At 38.1% G+C, this 26,535-nt stretch overlaps 1 protein-coding gene across 4 annotated transcripts in view; it reads left to right on the top strand.

Moving 5' to 3' along the window:
* The window catches only part of PREX2 (phosphatidylinositol-3,4,5-trisphosphate dependent Rac exchange factor 2), a 303,314-nt gene that overhangs the window by 49,602 nt on the left and 227,177 nt on the right, over positions 1–26,535 (top strand). The gene's annotated exons all lie outside the window — the stretch shown is intronic.

The raw sequence follows: 26,535 nt of genomic DNA, 5'->3' as shown, positions 1-26,535 counted from the left end.
TGAAAATAAAATGTCAAGTCCTCACTGTGACCCCCACATTCTTCATGGTCCACTTCAACCACTCTGTTCTTTGAGTCCACACACCCCAGTTTCATCTTCATCAGCTGTTGCTTTGGCCTACCTTCTTCCCAGATATTTCCATGCCTCCTTTTTTCAGCTCCTTATGGTCTCTCCTCAAATGACACCTCTCCAGAGGATTCTTTCCTGGTCTTAGGTCCTCATTCTTCCCATTAGACAATTTTACTTTTCTTCATTGTACTCACCACCACCTGAAATTAAGTTGTGTATTTGGTGGTTTATCTTGACATCTAGTCCCTGGGATGCATGCTCCTCAAGGGAAGGGAATTGGCCTTGTTCTCATTATCTACCTAGTAGGTAGGGCACAGCCTGATGCTGGGTGGGTATACTATGCTTATCACATCCTAATGAGCATATTGTTCCTTTTTGTCCAGAAACAGGAGGTAAAATTGTCCAGATCCTTCAGAACATATGCATCCCAATGGACTGTCCACTCCCAGTGGGTTTTTAGGATACATTGCTGAAAATGAAAATTTGAAATGCAGTTCCTGCCATTATTCTTTGATCAAAGTATCAAAGAATACTAACTTTATACAGTAAGTCCCCTACATATAAACGAGTTCTGTTCGGAGAGCGCATTCTTAAGTACAGTTTGTTCGTAAGTCCAACAAAGTTAGCCTCGGTACCTAAGTAACACAATCAACCGTAGTATTGTACTGTCATAGGTTTATAATATGTTTTACACAAATAATACATAATAAAGTCAAAAATAAGGAAAACATTTTTAGTATTAAAAGTAGTCCAGTACAACAGCTGACCCAGAGAGCCTGACATCGAGTGAACAGGAAAGGAGAGTTACTGACTGGAGTAGGGAGAGAAGGTGAGAGATGGTAGAGCTGAAGGATCTTCAGCCACAGGAGATGGAAGGCAAGCTGCAATTTCACTCATGCCTGACGCTGATGAAACCCACATTTGCATCTTTGAAAGTTCACACCTTGAAGGTTTGTAGGTAGGTAGGTAGTTCACGGGGAGGAAGCATTTCATTTGAGGCTTGCTTGTCCTTTAAGCCTTGTGTTCTTTTCCTCCCTAGTGCCCCCAAAGTAGTTCTGACCGAAGAGGATGCCTGCCCATCCCCGGAGGCAGTCTCCAATTAGTTTTTATGTTCCAAATCGAGTATCCTAGGATGAGCCAGAATGCAGTTTCCCCAGGTCAATAATCCGTCTCAGCAGTGGACATCTAGACTATAAAATTAAATTTGACCTCGTTTTCTGGTTTTTATCCCAGTTTTGTTTCAGGTCTGGAGCCTGACACTAAAAGTCCACTGCATTTGGAAGAGGTCATGACAACAATAGTTATTCCCTGTTAAATGCCAGTCTCCTTCCTTTATACCCTTCCTCACTCCATTTCAACCAGCATCTCTCAGGGTCACTTTTGGACCAGTGACTGTGCGCCATATACTCCTGTGTCCTTGGAGGCTTCACTAATGCCTGAAGTCTATTTGCTGAGGTGCTTACCTCTTCCACAAACACTCCCGACATTGGGCTTCTTTCAGATTAGGTGTCAGATTATCATTGAGTTTATCCTTTACATGTTATTTGAACTTTCAGGCTCCAAGCCCTACAAATAATTACTCTAAAACCATGTTAGTTATCCACACCCTGCTTTGGAATAGTTTCATTTCCATTGTCAAAAGGCTACTTCTTGAGGACCTAAGATGATTTAAGTCATCTGAAACAGAAAAATTATTAATATTAGCAGATATTTATCATTTTGCAATAGTTGAGCTAATTTTCTGCATCTTTGTGGGTATGTAACAAAACTCTCAGTGGTAAAGAATCCACCTGCCAAGCAGGAGACACAAGAGATGTCCATTCGATCCCTCAGTCGGGAAGATTCTCTGGAGAAGGAAATGGCAATCCACTCCAGTGTTCTTGCCTGGAAGATTCCATGGACAGAGGCACCTGTCAGGCTACAGTCCATGGGGTGGCAAAGAGTTGGACAGGACTTAGCAACTAAGTGGCAACAGCAGCAACAAAACTCAAAGATAAAGTTTGAACAGAATTATCTTTTTCTTTGTTGTTTTATATGTCCCAGGTCAGAGAAAGATGCCTAAAATGTTTTTTTTTTAGTTATCATAGTCTTCTTTTTTTCTTGGAAGTAAAGTTTTCTTTACCTCCCCCCAACTTGCCTCATGAATATTCAGTTGTTGCCAGAGCTGTAAACCAATAACTATGGAAATGAGCTTATGATAATATTTTTCTGTTCCCATTTTCCTCATTAAGTGTGTAGGAGTATTATATTTCACATTTTGTTTTCTTCTTAGTTTTTGAAATATAATGGGATTATTTATAATAAATGTTAACCAGGTTTTACAGTTGAGTTTATTTTGCTCCTGTTTCTTGAATGTTTTAAGTAAATACTTTCAGAAGTTTGCCTTCTTGTAGATTAATATAATTTTTATAAAGAAAATTATGAATAAAAATTATGAATGGCTTAAAAATTACTTTAAAATATTTTACAGATTTATATATATGCAATACCTGTTTCTCTTATTAACGCATTGATTAAGAATGCTTCTTCCTAATGATCTTACTTCAGAGATTAAATAAGCTGCTATTAAGAAAATATTAATACTATGGGTGACTCATGTTGATGTTTGACAGAAACCAGCACAATACTATAAAACATTTATCCTGCAATTAAAAATAAATTTAAAACAAACAAAAAGAAAAAATATTAATAGCATCTAACAAGTGTGTTTGGTGATAGAAAACAAAATAGAAAAATCGTAATAATGGCAAACAGTTATATATTGGTCATTGATGTGCCAGTTGCTTTACATATATTAATTTATTTGATCTTCACAAGAAGTCTGGAAGAGTAGATGCCGTATTACCCTCTTTTTACAAATATGAAGGCAACCTCAGGAGGGTAAAGGTACTTGTGAGATGTCACGCATCTAGTCATTAACAGAGTTGGGATTTGAATCCAGGCAGACTGGCTCCAGAATTCAAGCTCTTATTTTCTCTTATATTTTGGGAAAGTCTGCTAACTGGACTGTGCATTGTCCCCACACGTGTGCGTTCTTTCTCCATTGATTTAAAGTACCATCTGTACTTTAAACATGGAATTTCCTCCTTCTTGTGGTGTTTTGTTGATTCTATTCTGTTCTATTGATCTATTTATTTATATTAGCCAAGCACTAACCATTTTCATTGCTATACATTAATTCCTCTTAGGAATAGAGTTGAAGTAAAGGGTAAAAAGGAAAGGAAACAAAATCACAGAGTAGTGAATTTTCTGTGAATCTTGGGGCATAAGAAAAGGAGAGAGGGGGAAATGATACCTGAGAAGTGTAATAAGACATTGGAAGAAAAGTCAGATGTGTTTTCAGGATAACAGCAGCAGGCAATTTTAGGAGTCAGTCTTAAAGAAAAGATAAAGTAGATATACAAATTTCTCAATAAAAATATTCTTTGAAGCAAATATTTATCATGAAGACAATTAAAAAAAAATTTTTTTTATGCCTCCTGGGGTTGCACAGTGAACTGGATCCAAGTGTGAGAAAAAAGGGGGGATGGGCACCAGGCCGAGACGGAGATTCAGGTTGGGATTCTCATTCATTTCTCTGGGTTGTTTTCCAGCATTAACTACATTTCCTCCCCCCACTGCTTACATTTCCTTTTCATGGGAATTGAATTCTCTATTAACGACTTAAACAGGAATAGCGTTCTGCACTTTAAATTCGGGAAATGACCAGTTTCCTGTGCCAGAGAAAAATGTGTGGTTGAGAATATTATCTATATAATGTGCTTTGTACTTCCCGCTTAGCCTTTGGTTTCATTGTGTTGTGTTTTTGAGTTATCTGATGCCGATGTAAATTCCTGAGCAGCACATTGTGAAGTATTGTATTGGAGCCACAATGGTCTACTGGCATCTTGGAATAAATATTTGTTTAATAATAAAAGTAAGGCATTTTAGCAGACATCTTATTAAGGAAAAATGTCACAAGTATGTTCATGTAAGCTCATCAGGTACCTTTTAGAAATTGGTTTTGTCCCATGTTGATCACCAGCTGACCCCATGAAGCGTGCTTTTACCTGAAATGCCACCCCAAATTATTGGATACTTGAAACATCTTTATTTTTTTGTTATAAATCTGTATGTACTGAAAGGCTCATTATTTTCATCTGACTTGAAGCTCTCTTACAAATATTGAAGTGAAGTGAAAGTTGCTCAGTCGTGTCCGCCTCTTTGCGATCCCATGGATTATACAGTCCATTGAATTCTTCAGGCCAGAATACTGGAGTGGGTAGTCTTTCCCTTTTCCAGGGGATCTTCCCAACCCAGGGATTGAACCCAGGTCATTGCAGGTGAATTCTTTACCAACTGAGCCACTAGGGAAGCCCAGGAATACTGGAGTGGGTAGCCTATCCCTTCTCCAGGGGAACTTCCCGACCCAGGAATCGAACTGGGGTTTCTTGCATTGCAGGCAGATTCTTTACCAGCTGAGCTACCAGGGAAGCCCATTTATGACTTATGAATTATGAAGGAATAGATTTTAATTTAAATTTTGCCACCTAGCCTAATATATTATTTTTATCTTTGTTTAATACTTCTGTTGGTGCTATAAAGGGTTAATCACATTGCTTAGGCAATGTCAAGAATATTAGTCTTTTCTAGAGGAGCCAAGATGGCGGAGGAGTAGGACGGGGAGACCACTTTCTCTCCTAGAAATTCATCAAAAGAATAACTGTACGCAGAGCAAACTTCACAAAACAACTTCTGATCGCTAGCAGAGGTCACCAGGCACCCAGAAAAGCAGCCCATTGTCTTCGAAAGGAGGTAGGACAAAATATAAAAGATAAAAAGTGAGACAAAAGAGCTAAGGACGGAGATCCGTCCCGGGAAGGGTCTTAATAGAGGACGTTCCCAGACACCGGGGAACCCTCGACCTGGCGGGCCTGGGGGAAGTGTTTGAATCTCGGAGGGCAACCTGACTGGGAGAGAAGCAATAATAAAACCCACAGATTACGAGCCTAAAAGCAACTCCCAGCAGGAAAGTACCCCAGACACCCGCATCCGCCACCAGCAAGTGGGAGCGGAACGGAGAGGAGCGAGCGGCATTATTTGGGGCAGGGTCCGGGCCTGAGAGCCCTGTGGACAATCGGAGGGAGCTTTTGTGAGTTCCCAGCTTGAACTGTGGGAGAGCAAGAGAGAGAAAATTAACCGGCCAGAACACGCCGCCTGCGGTTCGCAGAGCAAAGGGACCGAGATTCTGGATGGTCGACATCCGCCGGGAGGGTCGCGGCGAGACAAAGGGCACAGGCACCCGACCGGCGCAGGCGGGGACTGGGGCTAGGGACGCGGCGGGCAGAAGGCGCACGCACCGGACTGGCGCCGGCGGAATCTGAGACTGGGACCGCGGAAGGGAGTGGGCGCGCGCACCCGGGGAGAGTGCGACCGTCAAGCGTCAAGCCCCTGGCTGCCTGGACCGCTCTGACGGGGAGGGCACAGGGAGCAGGCGCAGATCTCAGTTCCGACCCTTGGCGGAACACCCGAGGGCTGGAACTGCGCGCAGCGCCGCTCCATATAGAACAGCTGGGAGCCTGAGCATCTCCGGAGCCCGAGCAACTCTAGCCCCTCCCTGCAGCGCGACGGAACTAGCTACCTGAATAAGAGTCCACCTCCGCCCGCTTGGGTCAGGGCGGAAATGAGGCCCTAAAGAGCCTGGCAAACAGAAGCCAAACCGCTTCAGAAGGAACTGGTGCAACAGATTAAAATCCCTGTAGGAAACACTGACCACACCACAAGGGTCCTGTAGATATCAAGAAGTAAGCTGGAACGAGGAGCTATCTGAAACTGAGCTGAACCCACACTGACCGCAACAGCTCCAGAGAACTTCCTACATATATTTTTACTTTTTTTTTTCTTTCTTTCTTTCTTTTTTTTTTTTTTTTTTTTTAAGCAGGGAAAAAAAAAAGTTTTTTTTTAGTTTTATTTTTTCTTTTTAATTTTTTCTCTTTTATTTTCCTTTAGAATTCCCTATTACTCCCCCATTACTCCTTAACATTCATTTTCATAAATTCTTACGATTTTTGTAGTTAGGGAAAATTTTTTTCCTCTTTTTTTCTCTTCTTCTTCTTCTTTTTTTTTTTTTCCCCTTCTCCTCCTCTATTTTTTATTTTTCTTCTTCTCTTATTTCTTTTAAAGTCCTCTAGTACTCCTCTACTACTCCTTAATTATTCATTTTCAATACACTATAACCTAACAAAGAGGAGAGGAAAAAAGGAAAAAAAAAGAAGAGAAGCCTTATTTTTAAACCAAACCTCATATATATTTCTAAAATTTTTTGGGGGGTGTTTTTGTTTTTGTTTTTAATATAGTATTTTTATGAGTCTAACCTATACTCTAGATTTTTAATTTTTGTTCTTCAGTATATGATATAAACTGTAAACATTTAAGAATCCAATATTCAGTTTCCATTTTTATTCAGGAGTGTGGTGATTATTCTCTCCCAATCTTGACTCTCTGTTTTCTACCTCAGAACACCTCTATTTCCTCCTTTCCCCTTCTCTTCCCAATTCAATTCTGTGAATCTTTGCTGGTGTCTGGGCTACGGAGAACACTCTAGGAACAGACGACTGCATAGATCTGTCTCTCTCCTCTTGAGTCCCCCTTTTTCTCCTCCTGCTCATCTCTATTTCCCTCTTCCCTGTCCTCTTCTTCATGTAACTCTGTGAACCTCTCTGGGAGCCCCTAAAAGGGGAGAATCTTTTTGCCATTAACCTAGAAGTTTTATTATCAGTGCTGTATAGTTGGAGAAGTCCTGAGACTACAGGAAGAATAAAACTGAAATCCAGAGGCAGGAGATTTAAGCCCAAAACCTGAGAACACCAGAAAACTCCTGACTACATGGAACTTTAAGTAATAAGAGACCGTCCAAAAGCCTTCATACCTACACTGAAACCAACCAACACCCAGGAGCCAACAAGTTTTAGAGCAAGACATATCACACAAATTCCCCAGCAACACAGGAACATAGCCCTGAAAGTCAACATACAGACTGCCCAAAGTCACACCTAACACATAGACCCATCTCAAAACTCATTACTGGGCACACCATTGCTCTTCAAAGAGAAGAAATCAAGTTCCACGCTCCAGAATACTGAAACAAGCTTCCCTAACCAGGAAACCTTGACAAGTCAACCGTCCAACCCCACCCACCGGGTAAAAACTCCACAATAAAAAGAAATCACAGACCTCCAGAATACAGAAAACCCACTCCAGACACAGCAATCTAAACAAGATGAAAAGGCAGAGAAATACCCAACAGGTAAAGGAACATGACAAGTGCCCACCAAGTCAAACAAAAGAGGAGGAGATAGGGAATCTATCTGAAAAAGAATTTAGAATAATGATAATAAAAATGATCCAAAATCTTGAAAACAAAATGGAGTTACAGATAAATAGCCTGGAGACAAAGATTGAAAAGATGCAAGAAATGTTTAATAAAGACCTAGAAGAAATAAAAGAGAGTCAATTAAAAATGAATAATGCAATGAATGAGATCAAAAACACTTTGGAGGGAACCAAGAGTAGAATAACGGAGACAGAAGATAGGATAAGTGAGGTAGAAGATAGAATGGTGGAAATAAATGAAGCAGAGAGGAAAAAAGAAAAAAGGATCAAAAGAAATGAGGACAACCTCAGGGACCTCTGGGACAATGTGAAACGCCCCAACATTCGAATCATAGGAGTCCCAGAAGAAGAAGACAAAAAGAAAGGCCACGAGAAAATACTCGAGGAGATAATAGCTGAAAACTTCCCTAAAATGGGGAAGGAAATAGCCACCCAAGTCCAAGAAACCCAGAGAGTCCCAAACAGGATAAACCCAAGGCGAAACACTCCAAGACACATAGTAATCAAATTAACAAAGATCAAACACAAAGAACAAATACTAAAAGCAGCAAGGGAGAAACAACAAATAACACACAAAGGGATTCCCATAAGGATAACAGCTGATCTATCAATAGAAACCCTCCAGGCCAGAAGGGAATGGCAGGACTTAATGAAAGTAATGAAAGAGAATAATCTACAACCTAGATTACTGTACCCAGCAAGGATCTCATTCAGATATGAAGGAGAATTCAAAAGCTTTACAGACAAGCAAAAGCTGAGAGAATTCAGCACCACCAAACCAGCTCTTCAACAAATGCTAAAGGATCTTCTCTAGACAGGAAATGCAGAAAGGTTGTATAAACGTGAACCCAAAACAACAAAGTAAATGGCAACGGGACCACACCTATCAATAATTACCTTAAATATAAATGGGTTGAATGCCCCAACCAAAAGACAAAGATTGGCTGAATGGATACAAAAACAAGACCCCTATATATGCTGCCTACAAGAGACCCACCTCAAAACCAGAGACACATACAGACTAAAAGTGAAGGGCTGGAAAAAAATATTTCATGCAAATGGAGACCAAAAGAAAGCAGGAGTTGCAATACTCATATCAGATAAAATAGACTTTCAAATAAAGGATGTGAAGAGAGACAAAGAAGGACACTACATAATGATCAAAGGATCAATCCAAGAAGAAGATATAACAATTATAAACATATATGCACCCAACATAGGAGCACCGCAATATGTACGGCAAACGCTAATGAGTATGAAAGAGGAAATTAATAGCAACACAATAATAGTGGGAGACTTTAATACCCCACTCACAACTATGGATAGATCAACTAAACAGAAAATCAACAAGGAAACACAAACCTTAAATGATACAATGGACCAGCTAGACCTAATTGATATCTATAGGACATTTCACCCCAAAACAATCAATTTCACCTTTTTCTCAAGTGCACACGGAACCTTCTCCAGAATAGATCACATCCTGGGCCATAAATCTGGTCTTGGAAAATTCAGAAAAATTGAAATCATTCCAGTCATCTTTTCTGATCACAGTGCAGTAAGATTAGATCTCAATTCCAGGAAAAAAATTGTTAAAAATTCAAACATATGGAGGCTAAATAACACGCTTCTGAATAACCAACAAATCATAGAAGAAATCAAAAAAGAAATCAAAATATGTATAGAAATGAATGAAAATGAAAACACAACAACCCAAAACCTATGGGACACTGTAAAAGCAGTGCTAAGGGGAAGGTTCATAGCATTACAGGCTTACATCAGGAAACAAGAAAAAAGCCAAATAAATAACCTAACTCTACACCTAAAGCAGTTAGAGAAGGAAGAAATGAAGAACCCCAGGGTCAGCAGAAGGAAAGAAATCTTAAAAATTAGGGCAGAAATAAATGCAAAAGAAACTAAAGAGACCATAGCAAAAATCAACAAAGCTAAAAGCTGGTTTTTTGAAAAAATAAACAAAATTGACAAACCATTAGCAAGACTCATTAAGAAACAAAGAGAGAAGAACCAAATTAACAAAATAAGAAATGAAAAGGGTGAGATCACAACAGACAACACTGAAATACAAAGGATCATAAGAGACTACTACCAGCAGCTCTATGCCAATAAAATGGACAACTTGGATGAAATGGACAAATTCTTAGAAAAGTATAACTTCCCAAAACTGAACCAGGAAGAAATAGAAGATCTTAACAGAACCATCACAAGCAAGGAAATCGAAACTGTAATCAAAAATCTTCCAGGAAACAAAAGCCCAGGACCAGATGGCTTCACAGCTGAATTCTACCAAAAATTTAGAGAAGAGCTAACACCTATCTTACTCAAACTCTTCCAGAAAATTGCAGAAGAAGGTAAGCTTCCAAACTCATTCTATGAGGCCACCATCACCCTAATTCCAAAACCAGACAAAGATGCCACAAAAAAAGAAAACTACAGGCCAATATCACTGATGAACATAGATGCAAAAATCCTTAACAAAATTCTAGCAAACAGAATCCAACAACATATTAAAAAAATCATACACCATGACCAAGTGGGCTTTATCCCAGGAATGCAAGGATTCTTTAATATCTGCAAGTCAATCAATGTAATACACCACATTAACAAATTGAAAGATAAAAACCATATGATTATCTCAATAGATGCAGAGAAAGCCTTTGACAAAATTCAACACCCATTTATGATTAAAACTCTCCAGAAAGCAGGAATAGAGGGAACATACCTCAACATAATAAAAGCTATATATGACAAACCCACAGCAAGCATCACCCTCAATGGTGAAAAATTGAAAGCATTTCCCCTGAAATCAGGAACAAGACAGGGGTGCCCACTCTCACCACTACTATTCAACATAGTCTTGGAAGTTTTGGCCACAGCAATCAGAGCAGAAAAAGAAGTAAAAGGAATCCAGATAGGAAAAGAAGAAGTGAAACTCTCGCTGTTTGCAGATGACATGATCCTCTACATAGCAAACCCTAAAGACTCTACCAGAAAATTACTAGAGCTAATCAACGAATATAGTAAAGTTGCAGGATATAAAATTAATACACAGAAATCCCTTGCATTTCTATACACTAACAATGAGAAAACAGAAAGAGAAATTAAGGAAACAATACCATTCACCATTGCAACAAAAAGAATAAAATACTTAGGAGTATATCTACCTCACGAAACAAAAGACCTGTACATAGAAAACTATAAAACACTGATGAAAGAAATCAAAGAGGACACAAACAGATGGAGAAACATACCGTGTTCATGGATTGGAAGAATCAATATTGTCAAAATGGCTATTCTACCCAAAGCAATCTATAGATTCAATGCAATCCCTATCAAGCTACCAACGGTATTTTTCACAGAACTAGAACAAATAATTTCACAATTTGTATGGAAATACAGAAAACCACGAATAGCCAAAGTAATCTTGAGAAAGAAGAATGGAACTGGAGGAATCACCCTCCCTGACTTCAGACTCTACTACAAAGCCACAGTCATCAAGACAGTATGGTACTGGCACAAAGACAGAAATATAGATCAATGGAACAGAATCGAAAGCCCAGAGATAAATCCACGAACCTATGGACACCTTATCTTTGACAAAGGAGGCAAGGATATACAATGGAAAAAAGACAACCTCTTTAACAAGTGGTGCTGGGAAAACTGGTCAACCACTTGTAAAAGAATGAAACTAGAACACTTTCTAACACCATACACAAAAATAAACTCAAAATGGATTAAAGATCTAAATGTAAGACCAGAAACTATAAAACTCCTAGAGGAGAACATAGGCAAAACACTCTCTGACATAAATCTCAGCAGGATCCTCTATGACCCACCTCCCAGAATATTGGAAATAAAAGCAAAACTAAACAAATGGGACCTAATGAAACTTAAAAGCTTTTGCACTACAAAGGAAACTATAAGTAAGGTGAAAAGACAGCCCTCAGATTGGGAGAAAATAATAGCAAATGAAGAAACAGACAAAGGATTAATCTCAAAAATATACAAGCAACTCCTGAAGCTCAATTCCAGAAAAATAAATGACCCAATCAAAAAATGGGCCAAAGAACTAAACAGACATTTCTCCAAAGAAGACATACAGATGGCTGACAAACACATGAAAAGATGCTCAACATCACTCATTATTAGAGAAATGCAAATCAAAACCACAATGAGATACCATTACACGCCAGTCAGGATGGCTGCTATCCAAAAGTCTACAAGCAATAAATGCTGGAGAGGGTGCGGAGAAAAGGGAACCCTCTTACACTGTTGGTGGGAATGCAAACTAGTACAGCCACTATGGAAAACAGTGTGGAGATTTCTTAAAAAACTGGAAATAGAACTGCCATATGACCCAGCAATACCACTTCTGGGCATACACACCGAGGAAACCAGATCTGAAAGAGACACGTGCACCCCAATGTTCATCGCAGCACTGTTTATAATAGCCAGGACATGGAAGCAGCCTAGATGCCCATCCTCAGATGAATGGATAAGGAAGCTGTGGTACATATACACCATGGAATATTACTCAGCCGTTAAAAAGAATTCATTTGAATCAGTTCTAATGAGATGGACGAAACTGGAGCCCATTATACAGAGTGAAGTAAGCCAGAAAGATAAAGAACATTACAGCATACTAACACATATATACGGAATTTAGAAAGATGGTAACGATAACCCTATATGCAAAACAGAAAAAGAAACACAGAAGTACAGAACAGACTTTTGAACTCCGTGGGAGAAGGTGAGGGTGGGATGTTTCAAAAGAACAGCATGTATATTATCTATGGTGAATCAGATCACTAGCCCAGGTGGGATGCATGAGACGAGTGCTCGGGCCTGGTGCACTGGGAGGACCCAGAGGAGTCGGGTGGAGAGGGAGGTGGGAGGGGGGATCGGGATGGGGAATACGTGTAACTCAATGGCTGATTCGTGTCAATGTATGACAAAACCCACTGAAATGTTGTGAAGTAATTGGCCTCCAACTAATAAAATAAAATTAAAAAAAAAATAAAAAAGACAAAAAAAATAAAAAACAGGGCAAAAATGAATGCCAAAAAAAAAAAAAAAAGAATATTAGTCTTTTCTATATCTGACTTTTCTTTCTTTTAAATTTTATATCAAAAAATAAAATAAAATAAAATAAATTTTATATCAGAGTATAGCCAATTAACAATGTAATTTCAGGTGGACAGAAGAGGTACTCAGCCATACATATACATGTATCCATTCTCCCTCAAACTTCTCTCCTGTTCAGGCTGCCATATACCATTGAGTAGAGTTCCCTGTGCTATACAATAGGACCTTGTTGTATACCTGATTTTTCTGAAGGTATTTTCAGATTTGTCTGACAGCTTGCTTCTTCAGTCTTTGTGATTCTTGTCCGCACCCAGATCGAGTAGCAGCTCCTGGAAGTCAAAGCTGTGGTCTAGCCATGCATCTCATACATTGTTCAATTTTTATGAACACTGTGTTCTAAGTCCTCTCAAGGATTATGGGGATCAGCTTTAGTCTATATTAATACCTTATAGTTTAATCTTGAATTGATTTTTTTCTACCTTCTACTGTTTGTTAATCTTAAACTTTCTGGAATGTTTAGAAAATGTGAATAGAGAGATTGACATGAACCACATTTGAGGGCCAACCTGAGTCGAAAAGGTCCAATATAATTTGACAGTATGCAATATATGTGTGTGTGTGTGTATATATATATACATATACATATATATATATATATATATATATATATAATTCCCATGTGTATATATATACATATATATATATAATTCCCCCTGACAAGTTCCCTAAGTTATTTATTTTAGAGTCAAGGAATTCTTCCCAAGTTAACGTTAGTTGGATTGGTTCACTATTAGTAGAGGAGCAGAGAGGGCTGGTAGAGGCTTTATCCTTTAGTTCTATTTTCCCTGGTATTACTTAAAACACTAGTAGAAGAACAATACAAATGAAATTATTCCACAAAACAGAAATAGACATAGAAAATAAGCTTATGGTTACCGAAAGGGGAAGGGGTAGAAGGGATAAATTAGGAATTTGGGATTAACAGGCATGTATTGCTACATATAAAATAGATAAACAACAATGACCTACTGCATAGCACAAGGAACCGTATTCAGTATCTTGTAATAACCTCTAGTGGAAAAGAATCTGAAATATAAACATAATATATGTGTATATATAACTGAATCACTTTGCTATATACCTGAATAATTGTAAATCAATTATGCATGCACGCTCAGTTGCTTGAGTCCTGTCTGACTCTTTGTGACCCCATAGACAATACCCTGCCAGGCTACTCTGTCCATGGGATTCTCTAGGCAAGGATACTGGAGTGGGTTGCCATGCCCTCCTCTAGGGGATCTTCCCGACCCAGGGATCAAACCCACGTGTCTTATGTCTCCTGCGTTGGCAGGCAGGTTCTTTACCACTGGCGCCATCAGGGAAGCCCAAATCAATTATACTTCAATAAAAAACAAACTGAAAACAAAAACATGGTAAAAGTAAGAGAACTGCGGTTGTTGTAGCGTTCACAGCAGAAATGCTGGCTAACAATTATTTGGTCCTAATTATGCACCAGCACAGTGTCAAGTGCCTGCAAAAGTGACCTGTGAATTCTCATCTCCCTGGAAGTTAGATATTATTATTATTAACCTGATTTATTGAGTGAGACTTAGAAACCGAGACTTAGAGTCTTTGGCTTCATAAATGCCAACCTTAGGGCTGAATTCTCCCCCTGGGAGACATCTGTATAGGTGTATTGGTAGCTGTTTGTAGGTGTGTGGGAGTGGGACATGAGGGTGAATTTTGCAGGGTTTCAAAGCAGCTGACTATAAATGTTACTGTTGTTTATTTGCTAAGTCATGTCCCCCTCTTTTGTAACCCTGTTTACTAGAGCGTACCAACCTCCTTTGTCCATGGATTTCCCAGATAAGAATACTGGAGTGAAAAAAAAAAAAAAAGAATACTGGAGTGGGTTGCCATTTCCTTCTCCTGGGGATCTTCCCCACCCAGGGATCTTTACCACTGAACCACCTGGAAAGCATTGAGTATTTCTTAATCTTATTTACTTTATTTAGCTGATTTCTCCTTAAAATGTGGTATATCCCTGACTACTCCGGAGAGGTCAATCACCTCAAACAATACAAGGAACACAAGATCATGATGAATAAGTGGTACTGAGAATGTCTAAGCCAAGAAGCGTTTATTGCCAAAAAAGGTCACTGTATTAAAAAAAATTTAATAGTTTAAAATAAAGCAATTAGAGTTTTTTTAGTCTTTGAGAAAACCAGCTATAGGCATGGTTTGCAGAGTCGTAGAAAATATCACTTCAGAGAATCAGCATCTAACTTGATCGTGAATTGTTTGGAAAACTAGGTGTTAAGTAAATAGGCACCAGTTTTCTCAGTTTTTTTATTTAAGGTTTTTAGAGCTCTCTTATCTTGGGAGTTCATTTTCAGTCAAATACTTTAAGATCAAATGCTATTTTAAAACTTTGAACTCTGAAATGATGAGTATTAAAAAATTTATCAGCGGGAGAAGGTGAGGGTGGGATGGTTTGAGAGAATAGCATTGAAACATGTACATTGCCGTATGTAGAATAGATGACCATTGCAAGTTCCATGCATGAGGCAGGGCACCAAAGCCGATGCTCTGTGACAATGCAGAGGAACGGGGTGGGGAGGGAGGAGGGAAGGGGGTTCAGGATGGGGGAGGAACACAGGTATAGCTGAGTCGAATTCATGATGGTGTATGGCAAAAATCACCACAATATTTTAAAGTAATTATTCTCCAATTAAAATAAATAAATTAATTAAAAAATAAAAATTTAAAAAGAAGTTAAATGTAACCAACCAAAAATATTTATTGAATTTCCTTAATTTAAAAATTAAAAATTCAAGTGCATGAGTAAGCATATTATGAATATCTAATTATAGATTTTCTGGAAACATACAACAACAACAAACTTTAATACGAGCTACTAAAAAGTCATGTATTATTTATGTGGATCTTATGGCAAAGATACTAATATTGTGTGATATTTTCTGAAGTAAATGTGCAGACATTTATTCTGCTAAAAAACAAAAAAATATATCAGATCCAAAAGGACTGTGGCAAAGCCTCAGGATCATGGACTGGAAACTGAAATGGCTATGGAGATTTTTAAGTCACAAACATGAGTGAAATGGATTTTTGTGTAAAAATGGTAACAACATTGGGCTTCCCAGGGGCACTAGTGGTAAAGAACCCGTCCATCAATGCGGGAGATGGAGGAGACATGGGTTCAATCCCTGGGTCAGGAAGATCCCCTGGAGGAGGGCGTGGTGACTCACTACAGTATTCTTGCCTGGAGAATCCCATTTTCAGAGGGACCTGGTGGACTCCAGTCCATGGGGTCACAAAGAGTCGGACAGGACTAAAGGGACTTAGCACACACAGCAGGGATAGAAAGTAGTGGTGACTGAAGCAAATGAAAACCTGTGGCTGCCTTTGTTCCAGCCTGTTGTAACCATTCAGGAATGTGAACCCTCTGTTGATTTTTCCTTTGTGTTTGAGGAGAGACTGTAGTGACTTTTATGTGAATGCTCATTTTTTAAAAAAAATGTTATTATCAGTTCAATCAACATTTTAATCACTCTGCGCTGTGAATCAGGTTGCCAGTCCAGGTTGGATGCATGAGACAAGTGCTCGGGGCTGGTGCACTGGGAAGACCCAGAGGGATGGGATGGAGAAGGAGGTGGGAGGGGGGATCGGGATGGGGAACACATGTAAATCCATGGCTGATTCATGTCAATGTATGGCAAAAACCACTACAATATTGTTAAGTAATTAGCCTCCAACTAATAAGAATAAAGGGAAAAAATAAAATAAAATACCCCTACTATAAGAAAATACTTCTGTTGGTCTCAGCCTTTGCTGTAGACCAACTCCTTGTCTTAGGTCAGTGGAAGTTAAATATTCAAGAAAGATACCTTCAGTATACCTACTTTTACAGGCTGAGCTGTGACATGAGATGGTTGGAATCAAAATCCAGAAAAAGTTAAACAGTAATTTAAAACACACTTGAGAAAAGATTGCATTTATTTTAGTTTTTACTATAACTACCTCAACACATTTCCAAAATTTTCACTTTTAAATAATTTTATATATGACTGTAGTTGTGTTGAGATTAGTTCTCATTTCTTTTTCATCTGCTGTCCATTTGACTTTCTAGCCACTTAGCTATTAAACATCTTTAAAAATGATCTGTCGTGTGTAGTTAGTGCACTGATCACCTGCTGACAAAGATAAATTCTTCCTCTGAAAACTCCCGAGGGTCACAGTTCATCATGCTGCCTTTTGGGGTGCTGAAGACAAATAGAAGACACCAAATAATGTTTTCATTATACTTAAATCATGGGAAAGTTTCAGCCAAAGCAGTTTAAAAGATCTAGATAGTATGATGAAAAATTGTCTTTCCTTCGGCTCTCAGATAATGGTGATGTTCACTTTGAATTCATAGTTGTTCTGAAAGAGAGTAAAACATCGCTTGATAGGGAAATTGAGCAGGTTTTAAAAGGTCCTTAATATCTATGACACAACAAATCCTCTTGTGTCTGAATCATAAGAAAGCAACATTCAAAAGGCTTTCACTAGGAATCATGATACGCTATTTAGGTACCACTGTGATTTCTTTAGGCACTTGAGTAATCCAGGTGTGACATAAAAAACATATATATATTTGATGGTTTGTAGAGTGCTAGGTGGGCTTCCCAGGTGGTGCTAGTGGTAAAGAGTCTGCCTGCCAGTGCAGGAGACTCAAGAGATGCTGGTTCGATCCTTGGATCAGGAAGATTCCCTGGAGGAGGGCAAGGCAACCCACTCCAGTATTCTTGCCTGGAGAATGCCATGGACAGGGAAGTCTGCTGGGCTACAGTCCATGAGATTGCAAAGAGTCGGACATGATTGAGCGACTTACCATACACAGTGGCTATACCATTTTGCATTCCCACCAGTACTGAATGAGAATTCCTGATTGCTCCACATTCTCACCAGCCTTTGGTATTGTCAATATTTTGGATTTTGCCCTTCCTAATAAGTGTGTGGAGGTATCTCGTTGTTTTGATTTTCAGTTGCCAAATTACATAAGATTTGATAAATTCATATCCTTATTTGTCACCTACATATATGCTTCAGTGAGGTGTCTGTTCAGTACTTTTGCTCATTTTAAATATCAGGCTATTTCATTTTTTGTCAAGTTTTAGGAGTTCTTTGTATATGTTGAGTAACAGTCTTTTATCATAAAATGGTAAGAGAAGACATCCTTTGTTGTTTCTGATCTCAGTGGGAATGCTTCTTGTTCCTTCTTGTAAAAACTTAATCATCTCTATCTATTTTAGCACCTGCCTGCCCAGTCGTGTCTAACTCTTTGAGACCCCGTGGACTGTAGCCCACCTGGCGGCTCTGTCCGTGGAGTTTTCCAGGCAAGAATACTGAATTTCCTTCTCCAGGAGATCTTCCCAACCCAGGGATTAAACCCGTGTCTCTTTTGTCTCCTGAATTGGTAGGAGGATTCTTTACCACTGAGCCACCTGGGAAGCCTCTTTATTATGGTATAGTTGACTTAAAATATTATATTAGTTTCAGGTGTACAACATAATGATTCAGAATTTTTATATATTACACACCATCCAAAGTTACCATAAATTGACTATCCCCATGCTGTACATTATGTCCCTGTGACTTATTTATTATTTAGTTCCCTTTAATCCTCTTCACCTGTCTTGCCTCTTCCCCACTCCACTCCCCTCTGTATCTGTCAGTCCTTTTCTGTTTTATTTGCTTGCTTTTAGAGAAAGCTTCTATTTCTCACCATTATGTATAATACTGGATGTCAGGTTTTAGATACAAACTGTGGAAAATACTTCAAGAGGTGGGAATACCAGACCACCTTATCTGCCTCCTGAGAAATCTGTATGCAGGTCAGGAAGCAACAGTTAGAACTGGATATGGAACAGCTGACTGGTTCCAAATTGGTAAAGGAGTATGTCAAGGCTGTATATTGTCACCCTGCTTATTTAACTTATATGCAGAGTACATCATGAGAAACGCTGGTCTGGAAGAAGTACAAACTGGAATCAAGATTGCCGGGAGAAATATCAATAACCTCAGATATGCAGATAACACCACCCTTATGGCAGAAAACGAAGAGTAACTAAAGAGCATCTTGATGAAAGGGAAAGAAGAGAGTGAAAAAGTTGGCTTAAAACTTAACATTCAGAAAACTAAGATCATGGCATCCAGTCCTGTCACTTCATGGCAAATAGATGGGGAAACAATGGAAACAGTGAGAGATTTTATTTTTCTGGGCTCCCAAATCACTGCAGATGGTGATTGCAGTCATGAAATTAAAAGACATGTACTCCTTGGAAGAAAAGCTATGACCAACCTAGACAGCATATTAAAAAGTAGAGACATTACTTTGCCAACAAAGGTCCGTCTAGTCAAAGCTATGGTTTTGCCAGTAGTCATGTATGGATGTGAGAGTTGGACTATAAGGAAAGCTGAGCACCGAAGAATTGATCCTTTTGAACTGTGGTGTTGGAGAAGACTCTTGAGAGCCCGTTGGACTGCAAGGAGATTCAACCAGTCCATCCTAAAGGAGATCAGTCCTGAATATTCATTGGAAGGACTGATGCTGAAGCTGAAACTCCAGTACTTTGGCCGCCTGATCCGAAGAGCTGATTGATTGGAAAAGACCCTGATGCTCGGAGAGATTGAAGGTGGAAGGAGAAGGGGATGACAGAGGATGAGATGGTTGGATGGCATCATCAATTCTATGGACACGAGTTTGAGTAAGCTCTGGGAGTTGGTGATGGATGGGGAGGCCTGGCATGCTGCAATCCATGGGGTTGCAGAGAGTTGAACATGACTGAGTGACTGAACTGAACTGAATGTTTTAAAAGACTTTTTATAATGTTGAGAACATTCTCTTTTATTCTTAGTTTGCGGAGAGCATTTTTTGTGAATGGCTGTTAGATTTTGTCAGCTGCATCTTATGCATCTATTGATAGGATCATATGGTTTTTCTTTTTATACTATTGATGTGATGGCTTCCATTAATTCATTTTCAAATGTTGAACCAACTTTGCATACCTGGAATACTCCCATTTTCCAGTGGTTTATAGTTTTTTCTCATACACTTAGGATTTTATTTGTTAAAATTTTGTTTAGGATTGTTGCATCTAGTTTATGAGTGATATTGGTCTGTTGTTTTCCTGTGAGATCTTTGTCTTATCTTGATATTAGGAATGCTGATCTCACAGCACAAGTTAGGAGGTATTTCCTCTACTTCCGTCTTCTGGGAGAGACTCTGGAGAATTGATGTAATTCCTCCTTTAACTGTTTGATAGAATTCACCAGTGAACTTGTTTTGTCTGGTGCTTTGTATTTTAGAAGGTTTATAAATATTGATGCAGTTCCTTTTATAGATAAAGTCCTATTCAAATTGTATTTCTTTTTGTGTGAATTTTGGCAGCCCATGTCTGTCAAGGAATTGATCCATTTAATTTATCTTTTGCAGTCATAACATTTTTCATAGTATTCCTTTATCATCATTTTAATGTCCATGTAATCTCTGATGATGTCCTGTTTTTGTTTGTAATTAGCTTTATTTATTTTTGCAAAGAACCAGCTTTTAGTTTTGTTGAGTTTTGTTGTTGATTTTATGTTTTAAATTTTACTGATTTCTTCTCTAATTTTTACTATATTTTTTCCCCCTTTTGCTGACTTTGGATTGTTTGCTCTTCTTTCCTAAGTGAAAGCTTAGATTATTGATTTAACTCTTTTCTAATGTATGCTTTCAATGCTATAAACTTATCTCTAAGTTCTTTTACTCTCTCTTAGAAATTTTGGTGAGTGGTATTTTCATTTTCTTCAAAATATTTTATATCTCTTGAGATTTCTTAATTGACCCATGTGTTATCTAGAAATGCATTGTTTAATATTCATGCATTTTGGAGTTTTCTAACTATCTATTATTGATTTTTAGTTTAACTAGTTCCATTGTGGTCAGATATTGTATGATATCTCTGTTTTTAGATGTGTTATGATGTGTTTTATTGCCCAGAATATGATCTATTTTGGCTAGTTTTCCATGTGAGCTTGAGAAGAATGTACTTTCTGCCATTGTTCAATTCAGTTCAGTTGCTCAGTCATGTCCAACTCTTTGCAACCCCATAGACTGCAGCACACCAGGCTTCCCTGTTCATCACCAACTCCAAGAGCTCGCTCAAACTCATATCCATTGAATCGGTGATGCCATCCAACCATCTTCTCCTCTGTTTTCCCTTCTCCTCCTGCCTTCAATCTTTCCCAGCATCAGGATCTTTTCCAGTGGGTCCGCTCTTCGCAACAGGTGGCCAAAGTATTGGAGTTTCAGCAACAGCATCAGTCCTTCCAATGAACATTCAGGACTGATTTCCTTTAGAATTGAATGGTTGGATCTTCTTGCAGTCCAAGGGACTCTCAAGAGTCTTCTCCAGCACCACAGTTTGAAAGCATCAGGTCTTCGGTGCTCAGCTTTCTTTATAGTCCAACTCTCACATCCGTACATCACTACTGGAAAAAACCACAGCTTTGACTAGATGGACCTTTGTTGGCAAAGTAATGTCTCTGCTTTTTAATATGCTGTCTAGGTTGATCATAGCTGTTGTTGGATATAATTATTTTATATCCAGCCAATTGATAATGTTGTTGAGTTCAGTTATATACTTACTGATTTTCTACCTACTAGATGTTTCCACTTCTGATTAAAAGTTAAGTCTCCAACAATGACTATGGACTCATTTATTTCTCATGGCAGTTCTGTCAGTTTTTGTCTCATGTATTTAGATGCTTTTGTTAGATACATACAGGTTAAGCATTGTTATGTCTTCTTGGAAAATTGACATCTTTATAATTATCTTGGAGAACTCTTACTTTTGAGGTCTGCTCTGTTAGAAAATAACATAGCTTCTCCCACTTTATTTTGATTAATGTTAGCATGGTATATCTTTTACCATCCCTTGACTCTCAATCTATGTGTGTTTTTATATTTATCATGGATTTCTTTTAGATAACATATAGTTGGATCTTGTTTTTTGATCCACACAATAAAATGTGTTAATTGGAAGATATACATAACTCTCAGTGAATTCGCTATTAAAAAATCTACAACATCAAGCATGGATAAAAGGTTCCTTCATATTTCATGATAGATCAATGGGTTTTAACATAGCAGAGTACAAGAAGTACACTGATGTGATGTCATATTCCACATCATGACTACCTTTAAGAAACTATCATTTACTGAATTTTGATGTTGTTTTAAAGAAGAATATTCACAATGCACTGAAAATGTTATAGAAATGAACATATTTTTTTCCTTTTCCAACTCTCATTGAAAATGTTTCCAGGGATTCCCTGGTAGAGAATCCACCTACCAAGGAGACACGGGTTCCTTCCCTGGTCTGGGAGGATCCCACATGTTGTGGCGCTCCCAAGCCCGTGTGCCACAAGTATTGAGCCTGCTTCCTAGAGCCTAGGGACTGAAACTTCTAAGCCCACATGCCGCAACTACTGGAGCCTGAGTTCCCTAGAGCCCGTGTTGTGCAACAAGAGAAAGTGAAGCCGCTCGGCCGTGTCCAACTCTTCGTGACCCCATGGACTGTAGCCTACCAGGCTTCTCCATCCATGGGATTTTCCAGGCAAGCCTACTGGAGTGGGTTGCCTACACTGCAACTAGAGAGTAGCCCCTGCTCATGGAAACTAGAGAAAAACCTGCACAGCAACAAAGACGCAGCCCAGCCAAAAATAAAAATAAATAAATAAATTTAAAAAGTAAAATGTTTCCAAACAACGTATCACAACACATTGAAGCATATGAGAATCCAGCTGTCTTCTATTAAGCCAGACATGAAAGAAATTTGCATTCCTATGAAACAGTACCATACTTCTCACTGAAATTTTTTAGGAAAAGATAGCTGTTTTTTTTTAAAGTATGTTAGATATATTAACATATAATTGGTTTATAATTGTTAATTTAAAATAAATTTATAAATGATTTTCCAGATAAAAAATATTAAAATTTTTATTAGTTTTAGTTTCTAACATATTAAATATTGATAGATATGTTATACAAATAAAAGCTCTTTGCAGTTCTCCATTATTTTTAAGAATGTATAGGAATCCAGAGGCTAAACCGTTTAAGAATCACTGCCGAGAGCAATGCCTGGCATGCAAATTAAATATAATATTGTAGCATTTTATCTAGTAGTTAATAGTTATAATGCATGCATAAAATGTATTTAAATTTACAGATATTAACACCACAATATGCATATCTGTTACTTTTAAAGGAAGGAGTCCTACTTCAAAATTCCAATTTTGAATCAGTGCGTCTTCAGGCAAAAATGAGATCCAGTGGAGTGGAAAATTTATGAAGGGTTCACCAAAGTATATTAAGGGAACATAAAATGTAACTTGGATGAATTGAGCTAGTATTTTCTAGCTTAAAAAAATATATATGCTTCTTTGGTTCAAATCCACCTCCTTTTCTCAGCAAAACTTTAAAACTTTTAAACCTCTGTGGCTACCAAGTCCATTTTCTTATTCTCCATTTCTCCTGTGCCCATTCCTTTGGTTGCGCCATGGTCAAGATCACCAGTGACCCACCTGTGTTGTCAAGTCACATACCTGTTTGTACTTACCAGAATTCTCTGCACTGTTAAAGCAACTGACCACTCCTTCTTTCCTGAAACCCTCTCTCTGTTGGCTTTTGTGGCACCACACTCTTCTGATTTTGCTCTTGCTTTCTTGGCTTCTTTGGTTTCTCTTCTTTTTCTTGACTTCTAAATGTTAGAATGCTCTCAAGGTTCTGTCCTGGGGCCTTTTTCCTTCGCTGCCTACATATTTTCTCCAATGAACAGGAGCCAGCTGTCTCTTCTGTCTTCCTTGAGTGATGAAGACTGTCCTTGAGTTACATCTTTCTGCCAGTAGCTCTCAACTCTTTAACTTCAGCTTCAATCTCCCTTTAGAAAAAAGAGCAGTACAGCTGACTTCCTACTTGACATCTCTACATCAGTGTCCAGTAGGCATCTCAAACTCAACATGGCTAGAACAAACTGATTCTCCCACTCCAGCAACTACTCCCCCTTCTGACTTCTCTGTTCCAATTAAATGGTGCCATGGTCAACCAGGAGTTCAAAGCAAATTCCAATGGCAAGCCTTTTTCTTTTCTTTAAAAGGAAAAAGTTTACTTGGCTGTGTCGGATGCAGAGTGTGGAATCTAGTTTCCCGATCAGTGATCGAACCTGGGCCCCTGCATTGGGAGTGTGGAGTCTGTCACTGGACCACCAGGGAAGTCCCAAGCCCTTTTCATTTGTTTAGAACTCTGTTTTTCTCTCAGGAAGACAAAACAAAACAGTATCTTCCAAAGACTTTTGATGTTGTCATCTTAAGTTAAAGAGGTAAAAGAACAATGTTTGGTCGTATTTTCTCCACCTATTTTTATGAAATGAGAATACATTTTCCCTGCAGTAGTGCAGCTGCTCTAAAAATTTTCCCTTTTCACCTGCATATGTAAAATTTATACATCTCTATTCATATTGAATAGCCACATTTTCAAGGTGACAGGTTAATGCTAAGATCATTCTGAATGCAGAATATTTATAGGAGTAATAAGGTTTAATGCTTATATGATATGAAACTCAAATTGGCATCAGGTATCTGGAATTAAAAGTGTGAACTATTAAAAATCTGTGTGACTTTGGAAGGTGATTTGTGTCTGCCTTACTGATGAAGAGGGAGAAAGACAAAAAAAGAGAAAGAATAATTTAGTACACTGAAATGATAAGATAAGCAAATACATTCTGAGATAAAACTCATCGTGGACTTTACTTTTGAGCTGGTAGTGGCCCAGATGGACAGACAGGGATGAGGTTGGCATCTGAATGAATTTTCTTCCTTCTTTTGATGATGGGGTAGCAAATTTGTGACATCTTTAGCTTTCTTTAACTAATGTATGGCATTTAATATATCTTACCAAACTCTTGTTGAGGGGAAAACAATGTGAAGCAAACTGAAGAGAAGATGAGGCATTCTGAGACTCTTCAAGTCTTACACACAATGAAAGGTTTGAGGACCACTGGCATTAAAGCCATTTTCTGGTCCTTATTTTCCTTATATTTGTATCAGATTGAAGATGATCTAATTCCAATGAAATTCTGAATTGCTGAGAATGAATGAATACAGAGGTAAAACAACATACTAAATCTAATGTATTTTTTGACTAGAATATTAATACTGCCTTGATTGACAGGAGAATGCTGAAATACCCCAGTTACCAAAGTTTGAAAGGACTCTGTAGATTCTGGTTATTAAAGTTTGATTCTGAAAACACATCATTTCTCTTCAGAAAGGAAGACTTACACATTTTGTAGAAAATGTCAGTTTTCATGATTTTGCCCTCTCAAGCAAGCATCTAAATTCTGCCTTCACTGCTGTATAAGATGAGGCTCTTGGGAAACATAAATGCTTGGTTAGAAATGCTAAGAAGTTCCAGGTTTTCTTTCACATGCAGTTAAACAAAAAGTTCCGTATTGTCACGGAGGATAAGAAGATAAAAAGTCAGATAAAGGTAGAGTTTACTTTATTAGGTTGTATGTTTCCTTTTGCCTCATAGTTGATTCATTTTCACTACGTCCTTTCTTTAGTTTGTTGGTTTCAGAATGTGACCAGGCTTAGTTTATGACGATGAGGTTTATGAATGCAGGGGTGCAGTTTAAGTTTTGCATGCACGAGAGGTTCTGTTTCCTATGTGGTCAATATGAAATGTAAACTCGGCGGTCAGAGCAGCATGCTGTTTTCAGACTAAATGGGAAGAGCTAAGGAGCATTTTTGGTAAAGGTATTGTTCAAAAAAAACAAAACTAAAATTGAAAATTAGATTAAAACGAATTAAAATGGGTATTAAAGCCAGAAAATTTGAAAGTCTCTCTCCATTGCCAATTATACCTAACTTTAGATTGTATTTCAAAAGGTTGCATTACATATTTCTAATAAGAAAGTTAAGGTGACATTCAATACTTTCTTATTCATTTTATTTAATTCAGCTGAATTCTTACATTCAGATGAGGCTGTTAGTACTGATATGGCTTTGAAATTATGGAACCTGAAACGTGAACTCACTGAATCAGGAATCAAGATGGTACTGAAGCTAAAGCTAGGAGTGAGATCCTGCAGTTCAATTGTTTTGTTTCTTTTAGATAGTTTTGTTTTTCTCTTTACAAAAGTTCTACAAAAGTTCTAACATGCACACAGCCAGATATTCTGAAAATAAGAAAGTGTACAAAGGTCACTTTCCTACCACCTGGAAGTAATCACTGTTTGCATTTTAGTGTGTGCTACATATTTTTCTTAGTATGAATGCACACTGACATTATACATGTGTACATATATACATGTATATATATACTCACATACATATATATGTGAAAATGTGTGTGTATGTGTACATCCAGTATGCTTAGTCATATTTTCACCAAACAATATTTTACAGACATCTGTTGTAGACAGATGTATGTATATATACTTTTCATCTCATTCCATTTATGATTATACTTTTTCCCAGTATTCTGTAGTTTGCATGTACCATAATATATTAAATGATCCCCTTAATGATGAGCTTTTAAGTTGTTTCCCCTGTTTTTGCTTCTGTAATCAATACATTGAAACCCCTTGTCTGAAAATTTTCTTAGGATAAATTCCAAGAAATAGAATTGCTGGGTTAAAGGAAATGCCCACTTAAAAATCTGAGATTTATACTAAGTTGTCCTCAGAAGTGTTGTGTCATTTTGTATTGTTATTAGCAATGTCTTGAAGGTGATGATTTTGGAATATTATGAACAATCCTGTGTTTTGTTAATCTTTTAAATCTTTGTAAATGTGGGCTTCCCTGGTGGCTCAGATAGTAAAGAGTCTGCCTTCAATGCGGGAGACTTGGGGTTGATCCCTGGGTGGGAAAGATCCCCTGGAGAAG

This window comes from Muntiacus reevesi, chromosome 12 (assembly GCF_963930625.1).
Source record: "Muntiacus reevesi chromosome 12, mMunRee1.1, whole genome shotgun sequence".
Lineage (NCBI taxonomy): Eukaryota > Metazoa > Chordata > Mammalia > Artiodactyla > Cervidae > Muntiacus > Muntiacus reevesi.
This window is presented reverse-complemented; position numbering and strand designations above follow the sequence as displayed.